Source organism: Manis pentadactyla, chromosome 12 (genome assembly GCF_030020395.1).
Source record: "Manis pentadactyla isolate mManPen7 chromosome 12, mManPen7.hap1, whole genome shotgun sequence".
Classification (NCBI taxonomy): Eukaryota; Metazoa; Chordata; class Mammalia; order Pholidota; family Manidae; genus Manis; species Manis pentadactyla.
Window position 1 is genome coordinate 80,423,847 of NC_080030.1, and position 15,147 is coordinate 80,438,993.

Below are 15,147 nucleotides of genomic sequence, written 5' to 3' on the forward strand. Positions count from 1 at the left end.
CAAAACAGAAAAGAGGGGGACATAATGACCCAAGTTCAACATAACAGAAACTGGTACTCAGTCATAGAGAGGTCTACTGATTGCATGTATTTACCTCAATTTGAGTCACACAATTACCGAACTCTAGAGCTGGAAGAGAGCTAAAAAATAAGACCATCAAATTCCATCTTTGCAGAGACAGAACTGAGGCCCAAAGAAGTCTTGCTGGAGTGTGGGGAGCGGGCTGACACCCCTTCCCCCACTTGCTGATGTGGCAGGAATGGAGAACAAAGAACATCCTGTTTAGGCATTCCATGAGCAACTGAAGGAGCCCTGCTGTGCCTCCCTTTGCCTGGCTACCATGACGTCAATACTGTGCTTGATTGTCTATTGGATAATGCTATTTCCTGGAATAGTGTGCCTTCTTTGCTGTATAAATACTCTGGACTCTAATAAAGCTTTGCTGGCGACGCGCAGGAGCGTCAGCTCTCCCAGTTCTTTCTGTCTTTCTTTGTTTTCATTGCCCCCCCTTCCGCACTTCAGGACCTGCTCGACTCGGCGCGGCTGGACCGTGTTACTGGAGCAGCCCAGCTAACTGCTGACTTACAGCTAGAATCCAGGTTTCCAACATTTTCACTCCAAAACTAATTTTAAATGAATAGGTGGATGATATTATCATACTCTTCTTTGTTAGCTTTTTTTGTGGGGGATGGTGGTGGTGAAAAAGACTAGGGTGAAAAGTCTGACTTTTAAAAGGGTTTGGACCTAGGGGATCTATTTTATATGCCTGGTGGGGGTGGTTGTCCATAAATGTCCTGAAACTGTGTGCAAAATTTTAAGTGGAAATGCATTTTTCTAGGAGTAGGGCCCCAAGCTTTAACAGACTCTCAAAGGTGTCAGTGGGAAAAACGAAGCTAAGTGCAGTGAACTAGACAGACACAAGAGTGAGGAGACTTGTGCTTTCCAAGCCGCTGCAGGCTGGGACACTCCTGGGCAGACAGGGAGCAGGTGCGGCAGGGAGCAGCCAGGCGGCAGAGCAGACTCTGTTGGCCTGCCTCCATGTCCAGCACGGAGGCTTTATTTTCTCCCTGCTTTCTAAATTAGTGTTCTGCTCAATTTTCCAAGGAAAGCCTTCTGCTAGTAGCAGGGGAACTGAAAACCACTGTCAGTCCACATCCTGTAAAATCTCAAAAAAGGTGTGAACCCCCATGCCCATTAAAATATATATATACATATTATCTGCCAAGAGCCCTTTCTCCTGGCTATATCTATTGCTACTATATACTTCTCGGTTTAACAATCAAGATATTCTTGCCTTCCCAATTATAAGAATATAGTAATTTATCCTCCATTTACCCCATGGTCCCAAGCACGTAAGCCAGTGAGAATTATGCCTGCGCTTGCCTGGACTTACCCCGCCTTATTTCTAAACATCCCGACCCTCCCCCAAAGCAACAGGCCAAGTGGATCCACCACTATAAAAGGCACCAGCTGCTGCCCCCTCTCTCTCTTTGACTCTGTCTCTCTGTCCCCCTGCTCTACCTGCTCTCTCTCCCTCTCTCTGCTCTCTCTGCTGCTCCCTCTCTCTCTCCCCACCCCCCTCTGGGGGCAGCCACTTTCTCTTTCAGATAATAAAATCTCTTGCATGGGCTTGTGTCTCCTGAGTCATTCTGGGAAAGGAGGGTCATGGCGAGATACCCTTTCATTGGTGCGGTGACTTCAGATGAGGCTCTCCCATTGGCTTTGCTCTTCCTCCAGGAACCTGAGCTGCTCTGGGAAGCCTCACTGCCTGATCCTCCTCCACGGGCTCACCATCCATTGCCCCAGTTGTTTGTCTTCTTGCCCAATACCGGCCTTCGATTTGGTGAGTCTCCCCTTCATGGTCGACTTAAATGTCTCTTTGGAACCTGAGAAGTGACCGTTGAGTGTCCAGCACCCCCAAGGGCTCCTCTGGGACAGGGGCACCCCCAACCACGACTTTCAGTGTCATGGTTGATCCCCATAGTCGACCCTTCTCTGCCTCCCCATGGTGAGAATACTCATCCACTGAGTCCCAGTCTCCCTTTATCTACGTATCTACTCTACTTGTAAACTCCTGCTACCAAGTACTGAGCCTCCTCAGCTTTTTTGCCTCGACCCCGCAGTTAGAGGTGGTGATGACCCCCTAACTGTGCCTGGTCTTCTCCGTGACCTTCTCAATCTCTCTGGGATGCCTCAGCGACTTCTGAATGGTGTCGTTCTCACCATGGGATATGGCCCCTCCTTTACCACAGATTTACCACTAGGGTGCTTGCTCAATAATCTAAAGCCCCTCCACCTCACTCCAGACCTCAAACCTGTTCGCTACTGTAATGAGATCTGGCCACAATATCCCTTGGACAATCAGTCTAAATGGCTCTTTAGATCTTAAAATTATCTGTGACTTATACAACTTCTGTGAGCGTACGGGCAAATAGAAAGAGTTCACATATAACCAGGCTTTCTCCTACCTCTGAACCAAGCTCTCTCTCTGTCTCCCCTGCAATACTAAACACCTACTACTTGCCTTAAAGTCCTCACCCCTAAGCTTTTTTCACATTCCTAAATATCCTCAACTGCCTATAAAACACCTAAACAGTGCACCACCAGAGGCTCTCTGTCTGTCCTCTCACTGTGTCATTACATCTCAGTCTGTATGTTTGTGTCAAAGTGTGTAAATGAAAAATATTTTTCCACCTCCGGATAGTATTAATAAAAATTGATTTAAAGACAAGCACTTGTAAAAATTGGGCATTCTAAAATTTCCAGAAAATTCTGATAGAAGATATTAAGCATTAATGCTAATTTAAATTGAACTGAATAGACATGCCCTTATGGTTATCAGCTGCCTAAGTTTACCTAAAGTCATTTAAGTTGATGGTATCTGTTAAATCTTTCAAAGAAAAAAGCTTAAAGTGAAGTGTAGCTTTGTCTAATGTGAGTAACTAAGCAAGTGCCTTAAAACTTATAACAGCTTCCCAAAATCAAATTCAAAAAGGTGCTTTTTACCTCTAGTTCACTCTGATATTTTCCAGAGGGCCCCTGGAACATATCAGAGGAATTTTTTCTCATTGAGGAAAATATTTGGCTAATTTAGCTTATTTACCTGCTTAATTACCTAGAAGGCACTGTCCCAGGGAATGATGCTAAACTTTGTTACTGAATGTTTTGTGTTACAGAAATATCCAAATATCCTTATGTCAACTCTCTTAGAGTAAGCTCTCATCAGATCTTTAACCATTGTCATTTGTAAGTCTTTTGTCATCTATACTCACTGTTTCATTACTCCTAAACTAGTAAAAACTAGACTTCAGCAGAACAGGTATTAGTTACATAGGATTAAGTAAGCTAAGGAAGATGATTTGGTGGCTTTTTGTTTCAAATGTTGTTGATAAAGTGTTTTAAGCTTTTTCTCTTAAGCTGACAACAGTTCAGTAAATGACTGTCTTTGTAAGCAGAATTGAAACTTTATCTTTCTCTCTACCTGATCCCTCCAGAATTTAAAAACTCTCAGTGACTGTTTTTATATTTCATGGCAGTATGTTTATTTGCACAAGTTCAATAAGAATCTGCTTTCCTTGTAAGAGGACCAATTAAAAACACTGGTTATATTACCAAAGCTTTGACTGGAACATTATACCTGAGAGACACGTGTGTAAACTCAGATATGAATAGACAGTTTTAAGGAACTAAGATTGACTTTATAAAGCCAACAAAGCCCCTTAGAAGAACTGGCCTGGTACCTTGCTTACAGAGTTCCCAGCAGCCTTACCAGGTGAGTAAGGAAGGTCACTTCCTGGCAAGTGCAGGAACCTCAGGAATATCTTGGGAACCTCAAGAAGAGAGGAATTCACCCAAATATACAGGTACTGCAGGCACAAGCTGATGGCAAGTCTGGCTTAGCTTTCTGGCCTCAAGAAGCCCTTAAAAGTTTAATCTGAAATTCCTTACAAAAAGTTCCAGCAAAGCACATTTTAAAAATCCCATGTAATCAATTACTCTTCTTGCTGCACTTATGCAAATAATCAAGCCAACTGTTAATTATTTTCTTAATCTGGCTACTTCTAATAAAAATGAGGGTGATTTTAGAGAAAAGTATTATTTCAATAATGCAGTCTTATCTATACTAAATCCTAATACTAGTCATTGAGATGTAAACTCAATCCAGAATTCTAGTTTCCCCATGATACCTGGCTATGATTCTCAATCAGACTCTTCATATTTCTAGTTCTCATATTCAGCCATGCATTCTTAATCTCACCAAGTTTGTCCTTCCAGAATGGAAAACCCAACTCCAGAAGTAGCAACCTAATAACAATTTGTTCTATCTTGCCTAAAAGCCACAAAACAGCAAATAATAATAGAAATGAAGTCCAGAATAGAAGCGCCAACCTTCTGAGGCCCTCTCAACTGACCAGTGATGGAGACCCAGCTGCACCCTTTACTGCACCCCCTCTCAGCATGAGGCAGCCAGAGCGGTCTTTGCCCCCTTTCCCTATCAGCAGCTAGAGTATCTATCTGTAGAGGGGAGAATGAGACAGGGACCATAGGCTTAGACAGAATAAAGTGAGAGCCTCTGGAGAAAGCAAGGCAGGGTATTTGCAGTCAGAGCAATGTAAAACTACATGCAAGGAACACCCCCTACTAAAACTATGTTGAACATTAAGCTGTAGAATCATTCTTCAGTGAGATCGGTTAATGTTCCCCAGATAAAGAGTAGCACGTTTTATTATGCTAGTAGATGGCATAGTAAAAGGCAGGAATCTTTAGCAAATAGACAGTACCTCAGCCCACCTTGGGAGCTGAACAGGCAGCCTTTTGATATTCTCCCAGACCAAGACACTGATATTCCAGAGAAAAATCAAGGCAGAAAATTCCTTATGTTAAGTTAATTTTTAATATTCAGAGAATGCTTAACAAGTCCTTCCCCAAGGCTTTAGAGATAGTCCCCACCTTTTTGGACAGGCTCTAACACAAGACCTCAAATCCCTTACTCTCTCGAACTCCACCCTCCTTCAATATGTATATGATCTCCTCCTGTGCAGTCCCTCCCTACAAACCTCTCAACAGGGTATTATTCTCCTTTTAAACTTTCAGAACACGGCTATCGAGTTTCAGCCTCCAAAGTTCAGCTGTCTGCCATTAGGTCACATACCTGGGAGTTCAGCTCTCCCCGCACTACAAGACCATTACCATAGACAGGAAAATACTTCTCCAAACCCTGCCCATTCCAAACAACAAAGACACCATCCCTAACTCCAAAATGGCAAAGGACCATACACAGTAATCCTTTCCACGCCAACTGCATTTAAACTCCAGGGTCTTCCCCATTTGATACACAACTCCCACCTTAAGCCGTTTGTCTCAGCTTATTTCCCTCCCACCAAATCTCCTACAGGTTCCTACTCCTCCACCCTGATGGGACCTCTTACTCACCCCATTTCGAGCTGCTCATCTCTGCTTCCACTCATCACTGAAGAAGTTTCTGCCAGCACAGAGTCCTAAGACCTTCCTTACAATGGCCATGCGTCATGCCTCAAGATAGTTAGATGTGAGAAGCACACTCACTGGTCTAAATTCAATAAGTAGACATGGAGACAAAGAGAACAGTGGAGCAAGGCTTTAATGATGGTCTTGCAAGATCGGGTGTCTCGTGGGCAGGCACACTTGGGGAGTTTGGCGCCAATAATTATCTCTTAGTGTGCGAGTCTGTAAGACCCAATGGCCTTATTCTGGTTTGCGCTTCACCCCCAGTGAGGAGATGAAGGCCACGGCAGATCGATGCAACAAGCAAGAGGTTTATTGTTATTCCAGCTAGCTGGGGTCCAAGTGTCTGCCCGACACAGCGGGTTTCAACAAGGACCCCGAGCACTCAGAGCCAAGGGTTTATATAGCATTTTCAAAGCGCTTAACTCATAGTAATTTTCCACAGCTATACATTATTCTTGCAAGACATACATCCTGGGGTTAGGCAAGAGCAAGATAAGACTATTCTTCAATTGTCAGGGAGGTTCTGCACGATAAGTTTGGTATGTAGGATTAACTGACCAAGGTTAGCTGACCAAGGGTCACCGCTGCCTTATTCCGGTGTTCATGATTATCTTGTTTTTCTCAGCCTTACCCAGTTCCAGTTCACACACACTCAGGAAATGGCTTTTATGCCCTTAGATGGCTACTCTTATGCTAACTTATTTCTATTCTTACATTTAACCTATTTCTATTCTTACAAGTCCCTCCCCTGGTTCCTCATTGGCTGAGTACTACAGGATTCACAGTCTTCCCTGGACGTCTAAGCCCGTTATATCTTTCCTTTACATGTCTTATTCTTATTGGTAGGTTAAAAAAAACTGAAACAGGTATAGCCAGGCCCTTATCAATTCCCCCACCCCCACTCTCAGCCTGAGCAGCTTCCACTACGTGGCCCTTTGTTAATACCTTACTGTTAAAATGTTTAAGCATCTTAGTGGGAATAAATCACATTTAGGTTTTATACTCTTTCCGAACAGTTCTCCCCTCTTTTTAAGAATTTTTTATTTTATTCCCAGTAATGTATTTTAATTTACACTTGGTCTTTTCTGAAATTTCTCTAACAGCTTTTTACTTTCTTCCTCATAGTTCAAATTTTCTTCTAATAAGATTATTTTGGGTGTATGTCATAGGTATTTGCTTGTTTATGGCTGCCTTTATAAGCTTTTGAGTCAAGCCTCTCACACAAGGGATGATACAGCATCCTACAGCAGTTAAAATTCCCGCAACTATAACAAGGGATGTTAAAACAGAGGTAACTATACCTATTTTCCAAACCATCTTTCCAACTAGTCTACAAAAGGGTCACTGGTGCCAGTTCTCAGCTAATTCATTAGCTAAATTGGTGCTTTGTAATGATCTACAACTTCTATGAAAAAAATTTTTTTCATTGGGTTTGGAGAGAAATGCCAGGGTAAATGGAATGGCCAATTGGACTAAAGCACAAGTCCCAGTCCAGGTGGGTGTCAATAAGTAACGCAGGTTCTCCTTTCTACAGTACCACCAAACATCCACTCAGGGGATGCATAATTTCGAGAAGTTGCCCTCTTTAGAGACATTTGGGACATGGGTACAAGTCAGTAGTTCTCCACAGGAGTTCTGAAACTTTCCCCTTGCCTATAGAGGCATGAGGAGTGATTCATCTTCTTTATAGAAAAAGAGGGGATTGCCCTTGGGTCTGACTTCTTTAGTGCATGAAAGAGTAAAGACAAGCCCTTTCAAGTCTCATTTCCCCAAGCGTCCTTGTCCTGGTACAGGGCCAACATGCAGTTCATTTCAGTGGGGTCTGTGTCCCAGCAGAGGGAATGGGACCACCTGCGCCTGTGGACACCCAGCAGCACAAGCATAACAATCGCTTTTATTTAAAGCGAGTACTGAAAATTTAACCTACTCTACCCAGGCATTGGTGTCTCCATAACTTGTCTCTATTTCAAGAGTCTGTTTTAGGTCTTTTATCACTGTTACAGTAATTAGTCTAGGGTCATTTTGGAGAAGCTCTGGCTCAATATTTCTCTCAGGATTGGGGGTGGCCACTATGGGTGAAGTCTTGCCTTTAATTAAATTAAGACCAAGCTTTCCCACAGGATCTACTCTAATGACATCTGCACTGAGTCCGTCTTGAGGTTTATGTATAGTTAATAAAAAGGGTTTACATTGTCTATGTTGGCAATTGTTAGGAGGAATTCTTTTATCTAAGTAGAGCTTTCTTTTTAAATATTTTCCTACTGCATGAGGGGCTGTCTACCTTTGAAACTGGGTAGTCCACCAAACACTGCTCCACCTTGGACATGGGGGCCTACTTGCCTTTTTTTATTCTATTAAGATTTGTCCATTCAGGACAGAGATACTTATTATCTCCAGAAAGCTGTCTTTGGTCATTTAGGTCACCACAAGAGAGAACCTGACAAGCATCAAACCTAATGGTTTGGGGCTTGGTGTTTTAGTAATATTACCAGTTTGACAGGATAACCAGGAGTTCTTTCCCATTCTAGGGCTTCCTGCGACTTGCCTGTGAAATACAGAGTTACAACGATAAAAATTAACATTTTTAGGTTCTTTTTAGTTTCAGCCTTAAGGGTTGGTTCGCCACATGGGACACCTGCCAATTCTGTTTTGTCCCCAGATCCCCCAGTCAGTTTCTTTACTCTAGTGTAATGAGTCCAACTCTTTTCAGCTGTCCTCACTGCGTCTCAAGTGATCAGGTGCACTTGGTAGGGGCCTTCCCAGCTGGGCTGCAGTCGATCTTCTTTCCAGGATTTTACTAATACCAGGTCTCTAGGCTGGAAGTGGTGAACAAAGAACTCAAGCAGGGGAGTCTGGGTGAGGAGTCCTTTCAGCTTAAGATAAGTTAAAAGACATGGCCAGGACATATGCCATCTTTTTCAAGTAAACTTGCTTCATATTTTAAAATTTGAGAACCTATTAGTCAGTGCCTAGCCCACTGATTAAGCAAGCATGACCCAAACCTGGTGAGGAGTACTGACTATGAGGGTTCCTCCGAGTTAATTTCCTGCTCTCTTCTATCAGTAAGGCCATGGCTGCGATGGCCTGAATGTATTCAGTCCATCCTCAAGAGACAGAGTCTAATAGTTTAGACATAAAGGCAACTGGTTGTTTCTTCCCTCCCCAGGCTTGGGTCAAAACCCTACAGAGAACCTTGTTCAACAGTAACAAACTAGTGAAACGGCTTCTCTAATGATGGGAGTGCCAGGACTGGGGTGGTGACTAAGGATTGCTTTCAATTTCTCTAGAATTTGCAGTTCCCCTGGGGTCTATTGGAGAGGGTCTGGCTCTCCCTCTAACAATTTGAAATACAAGCTTCTAGCCTCTCTTCTAACAAACACTTTTGAGCTTCTCTTAGTAATTCTTCTATAGGTTTCTCATTCCATCCATCTAAATTCTGTAATTTCTTAGCAATATCTGGCCAACTTTTGGTTACAAAATTGACTTTTAAAAGACCTTGTGCTACCTGAGCTTCTGGGTGAAGTCCTGAATACTTTCTCGTCTGGTCCCTGAGTCTCTATGAAAATGCAGTTGGGGTTTCTTCCTTTTCCCATTGGACTTCAAACACCTTAGAAACATTTTGAGATCTTGGGGCCAATTCCCTAATTCCCTTTATAATTAGCCCTCGAAGATCCTGCCTTTTAATTCTATCCCCTAGATTATTATTACCCCATCTAGGATCTACATTTGGGAACTTTTGTTCCCCTGACTGGATACCATGGCCCGGTGGGTGTTTTTCTTCCCAAATGGACACAGCAGCTCTCCTGATCACCCGCCCTCACTACCAGAGAATAGGATATTCATGATGGACATCAGTTCAACCTAAGTATATATATTAGGCCCCAGGAATTGATCTAGTGGGTCCACTAGGCCAAGAAAATCTTATAGCAATGCTTAAAATTTCTCACCTTAGTACCCATGAGGGAAGCATTAACAAATTTCCCCTTGTTCTAGTGGGATCTCTCTCAATGGGAACACCTTGGGACTCCTGGTGGACTCCCCAGAAGGCATGGGGAAACTGTTGTGCCCAAAGTCACGAATCCCAGAAGACCACCAAGGAGCCAACACCAATGCAAAAGCAAAGAGCCTTTATTCGAGCTAGCTCGAGCTCAATCTCTCATCTACACCAACGCAGTGGCAAGATGCCAGAGAAAGAGGGCACGTTTTCCCCAGAACAAAGGTTTTATGGGTTTCCAGGGTGGTTTGGGGGGGTGATGGCCTTGGCTCTGGCTGATTGGCTGGGCCTGGGGGTAGTTGGGGGGGTGATGAGTCGTGGCTTTGGTCAGTTGGCAGGGTCTAGGGGTGGTGGGTGTACTTCTTGCTGACTGGAGAGAGACTAAGCTCCGATTGGCTGAAATGGGATCTGGGAGCTTGCCCTTTCATTCCCCCCTTTCTCTGGATCCTAAGGGACCCAATCATGGGTCTAATAAGATTTTGCAGTTGTAAGGAGGTAAAGGCTGATACTGTTGTCTTAGCACTATTAGCTTGACTGTATTCTATCTTTAATAAGTTATCAGGTAAGCAGGAGTAACAAGATTACTAGGGGCTTGTATTGAGCATGGAGGACTATCAGTTGGATGGCCCCCATGTGGTCTCTGACATCTGGACCAGCCTGTTGATGATACAGGGCCTAAGGGTTAGTAAAAGGAGTAGGATGCCAAGGGGTCCCTGATTAAAGATAATCTCCTGCCTTGATTTCTCTCTGGGACACTGGCGCCTTGGTCCAGGCGCACATTAAAAGACTGCGTGCCCAGCCTCTAAGGCTATATTTGCTAAAGAATCCTGCCTTTTACTATGCCATCTACAGCTGGGTCTGCATGCTAAGTCAGTTGCTCAGCTTGCAAAATTACTTAGATCAGAAGAAGGAAAGACAGCACATAGGCCTGGACCTTTTAGTATGCTAAAGTGAATCTTATACACGATTACAAATGATTAGCATAATAAAACATGTGCTACTCTTCTTTATCTGGGGAACATTAACTGATCTCACTGAAGAATGATTCTAGAGCTTAATGTTCAACATAGTTTTAGTAGGAGTGGGGTTTCCAGCATGTAGTTACGTTGCTCTGATTGCAAATACCCTGCCTTGCTTTCTCCAGAGGCTCTCACTTTATTCTGTCTAAGCCTATGGTCCCTGTCTCTTTCTCCCCTCCACAGAGAGACTAGCTGCTGCTAGGGAAAAGGGGCGATGACGGCTCTGGCTGCTTCATGCTGAGAAGGGGGCACAGTTGTTAGGGTCCAGGACTCCGGGGTTTCCCCAGAGAACAAACCACACGGACACGGAGATGTAAATCCAAGCAAAGTCTTTATTCAGCCAGCTAGCTGGAGCCGACAGCACCTCCCCTGACACGCAGGTCGAGTCCGAGCTGTCGACCCCCAAGCAACTTTAGGTATAGATTATATAGGATTTCCACAGCCATTGCACCAAAGCCCACACATTACCACAACCAATGAATTTGAAACACATCCCATACTTTAACCAATAAAGTTGAAACAGGAACCCGCCGCTTGCCTGACCTTTGCAGGAGCATTCCTTAACGTCTTGTCACGAGTTTCGTCCCCCTTAGGGTATGGAAACTGGGTGGCTCTCGCTCTAGGGTGTTTCTTGCATTCCTTTACACAGTAAAGGGCGCAGCTAGGTCTCCATCACTGGTCAGTTGAGAGGGCCTCAGAAGGTTGGCGCTTCTATTCTGAGTTTCATTTCTATTACTATTTGCAGTTTTGTGGCTTCTAGCCAAGATAAAACAAATTGTGTTATTAGGTTATGTAGCAACATCTGGAGTTGGATTTTCCATTCTGGAAGGACAAATTTGATGAGATTAAGAGCGCATGGTTGAATATGAGAACTAGAAATAGTAAAATTTTAATTGCAATGACAGGAGAAAACTAAAAGCTAGACACTTTGAAGAAGCTGGAATTCTGGATCTAGTTTATGTCCCAATGACTAGTATTAGGATTTAGTATGGATAAGGCTGCATTATTGAAACAATACTTTTCTCTAAAATCACCCTCATTTTTATTAGAAGTAGCCAGGTTAAGAAAATAATTAACAGCTGGCTTGATTATTTGCGTAAGTGCAGCAAGAAGAGCAATTGATTACACAGGCTCTTTTAAATATGCTTTGCTGGAACTTTTTGTAAGGAATTTCAGATTGAATTTTTAAGGGTTTCTTGAGGCCAGAAAGCCAAGCCAGACTTGCCATCAGCTTGTGCCTTCAGTACCTGTAGATTTGGGTGAATTCCTCTCTTGAGGTTCCTGCACCTGCCAGGAAGTGACCTTCCTTACTCACCTGGTAAGGCTGCTGGGAACTCTGTAAGCAAGGTACCAGGCCAGTTCTTCTAAGGGGCTTTGTTGGCTTTATAAAGTCAATCTTAGTTCCTTAAAGTTGTTCATATCTGAGTTTATGCACATGTCTCTCAGGTATGACATTCCAGTCAAAGCCTTGGTAGTATAACCAGTGTTTTTAATTAGTCTTTTTACAAGGAAAGCAGATTCTTATTGAACTTGTGCAAATAAACATACTGCCATGGAATATAAAAATAGTCACTGAAAGTTTTTAAATTCTGGAGGGATCAGGTAGAGAGAAAGATAAATGGTTCAGTTCTGCTTATAAAGATAGTCATTTACTAAACTGTTGTCAGCTTAAGAGAACAAGCTTAAAACACTTTATCAGCAACATGAAACAAAAAGACACAAAATCATTTTCTTTGGTTTATGTAATCTTATGTAACTAATACCTGTTCTGCTGAAATCTAGTTCTTTACTAGTTTAGGAATAATAAAACAGTGACTATAAATGACAAAAGACTTACAAATGACAATGGTTAAAGACTTGATGAGAACTTACTGTAAGAGTTGATATAAGAAAATTTGGATATTTCTGTAACACAAAACATTCAGTAACAAAGTTTAGCATCATTCTCTTTGACAGTGCTTTCCTGGTAAATATATATATATATAAGATAAATAAGCCAAATTAGTCAAATACTTTCTCCAATGAGATAAAATTCCTCTGACATGTTCCAGGGGCCCTATGGAAAATATCAGAGTTAACTAGAGGTAAAAGCACCTTTTTGCATTTTTTTTTGGCACTTGCTTAAATAGGAGTATAGGTTGCTATGAAGCGATACTTATCTATTTAACCAGAATGATAACAAAATATTTCAAAGGCAAATAAAGGTTACACAGTTAACAAACTTTAGCTTTTAGTCTTTTTAATATTAAGATTTCATTTTTTAAAAATATTCTGGCAACTCACTGAGACTTTAAGCATGAGAAACTGCTTTGATAAAACAATTAGAGAACCTTTTGCAATCTTTCAACATTAAGAGCAGACTAACAGTTAAAGAAAACTTTGTTTAATATTTTTAACTGGAAACAAAATTCTAATTTTGCTGTGCACTTGATATCAAGACTCACTTGCTTTAATTTCACATAGCACGACTATATCTGTAAGAATATAGTAATTTATTCTTCATTTGCCCCATGGTCCCAAGCACATAAGCTGGTGAGAATTATGCCTGGGCTTGCCTGGGTTTATCCCACCTTATCTCTAAACATTCTGACCCTCCCCCAAAGCAACAGGTTGAGCGGATCCACCACAACAAAAGGCACCACGCTGCTGCACCACACTGCTCTCTCTCTCTGTCTCTGTCCCCCTTTAAATAAATAGCTGTACTTTAGAACAAAGTTATTTCTTTTATCAAAAAACACATTCTTTAGCATGCAGACGAGTTTTCATTCTTTATACTTTCTCTTATTAAAACATACATCTTTTAGCATAGAGAAATGTTTTCCTTATTTAAGTAGTTTTCATTAGAACTTAAAATCATTTGATACTTTAACTTTCAGTGAACACTGAAAAAAAGGCCACTGTAAACTGTTGCACTAGCATTCTTCAGATTGATACATCTATGAACATATATTATCATTTTTGGAAATGTGCTTTACAACACAATTTCTCATTAGGCACAAAATATGTCTATATAACTTAGCAAACTTTAAAAATTTTGGTTACCACAAAAATTCTCAGGCTGTTTGCATATATATACACTGTTATACATTAATACAGTATTATTTTTAAGATGTTTATTTGCTATACTTGTTTACTTATTTTTAGCAACCATGCTAGATTACTTAGAAAACTTTTACTAAACATTAGACAAAGTCAAGCTTTTCTTTAAGCATCTTCTTGAAATGTTGAACAGGTAACATCAACTTAAATGACTTTAAGTAAACTTTGGCAGCTGATAACTATAAGGACATGCACGCCTCAGCCAAACCCAAATTAGCATTAATGCTTAACATTTTTTATCAGATTTTCTGGAAGTTTTAGAATGCCCAATTTTCACAAGCGCTTGTCTTTAAATCAATTTCATTAATACCATCCAGAGGTTGAAAGATATTTTCATTTACATACTTAGACACACAAACATACAGACTGAGACATAGATAAGGTTCCCTCTGGCAGCCATCCAACATTGAAAACTGGCTACTCACTAGAACAAAAAGTCTGCCACCGACCCTTCTGGACTTCCACACTGAGGTTGTTAGCTCTTCCCCTGATATCTTTAACCTGTAAAAGAGTGGTTGGATTAAATGTTCCCTCCAGCAGCCAGCGAACGTTAAAGGACGGCCACTCCGAGGTGCAGAAAACACAAAATTTTCCCTGACATCCGTGCTCAAACTGTGAACTCTCTCCCTAACATCTGAGAAAAATGGTCTGTCATGAGAGAGAAGGGGGTCGTCTGAGTCTGTCTCATTTCTTCTGTCAACAAGGCTTAAGACAAACACGACAAACAACAAACAGGCGCCTACAGAGAAGAATCTGCCGTGGCCCCGGAGGCAAAACTGAAAGTAAGTTGAGGGCCTGTTGGACTGCAGCGGCAGCCTACTTTCCTCACAGATGAGGACCTCATCCTTCAGACGGGGGCAAGGGACGTCTCCCAAGGCCCCTGGTCCATCGACCTGCCAGCGCATCTACCTAAGTCAATGCTGACCCTGATATAGATTGGAGCTCCTACAGGCTTATACAGGCTTGTTTGTCAACAAAAACAGTGAGACACAGACAGGTAACAGTGCACTCACCAGCCGGCACAGGGCTCTCTGGGTCGGGGGTCGTGGGGGTCTCTGGGATCCCAGATGAGCCCCCAAATGTTGTGCCCAAAGTCGCAAATCCCAGAAGACCACCAAGGAGCCAACACCGATGCAAAAGCAAAGAGCCTTTATTCGAGCTAGCTCGAGCTCAATCTCATCTACACCAACGCAGTGGCAAGATGCCAGAGAAAGTGTGTTTTCCCCAGAACAAAGGTTTTGTGGGTTTCCAGGGTGGTTTGGCGGGGTGATGGCCATGGCTCTGGCTGATTGGCTGGGCCTGGGGGTAGTTGGGGGGGTGATGAGTCGTGGCTTTGGTCAGTTGGCAGGGTCTAGGGGTGGTGGGTGTACTTCTTGCTGACTGGAGAGAGACTAAACTCCGATTGGCTGAAATAGGATCTGGGAGCTTGCCCTTTCAAAACTCTAAGTCCTTCTTACATTGTTAAGTCCAGGGAGAGGAAATCTTAGGAAAAAATACTTCTAAAAACTGAAATCAGTCAAAGGGAGAAATAAGTTCAAAATCTATTTA

At 42.4% G+C, this 15,147-nt stretch overlaps 1 long non-coding RNA gene across 1 annotated transcript; it reads right to left on the bottom strand.

Annotated features, from left to right (window-relative positions):
- Window positions 1-12,889: 12,889 nt before the first annotated feature.
- On the bottom strand, window positions 12,890-14,796 carry LOC130679829 (uncharacterized). The gene is made up of 2 exons (XR_008992786.1): window positions 14,613-14,796; window positions 12,890-14,100 (listed from the first exon to the last, which is right to left on the bottom strand). It is a non-coding gene; the product is annotated as an uncharacterized LOC130679829 (long non-coding RNA).
- Window positions 14,797-15,147: the final 351 nt, after the last annotated feature.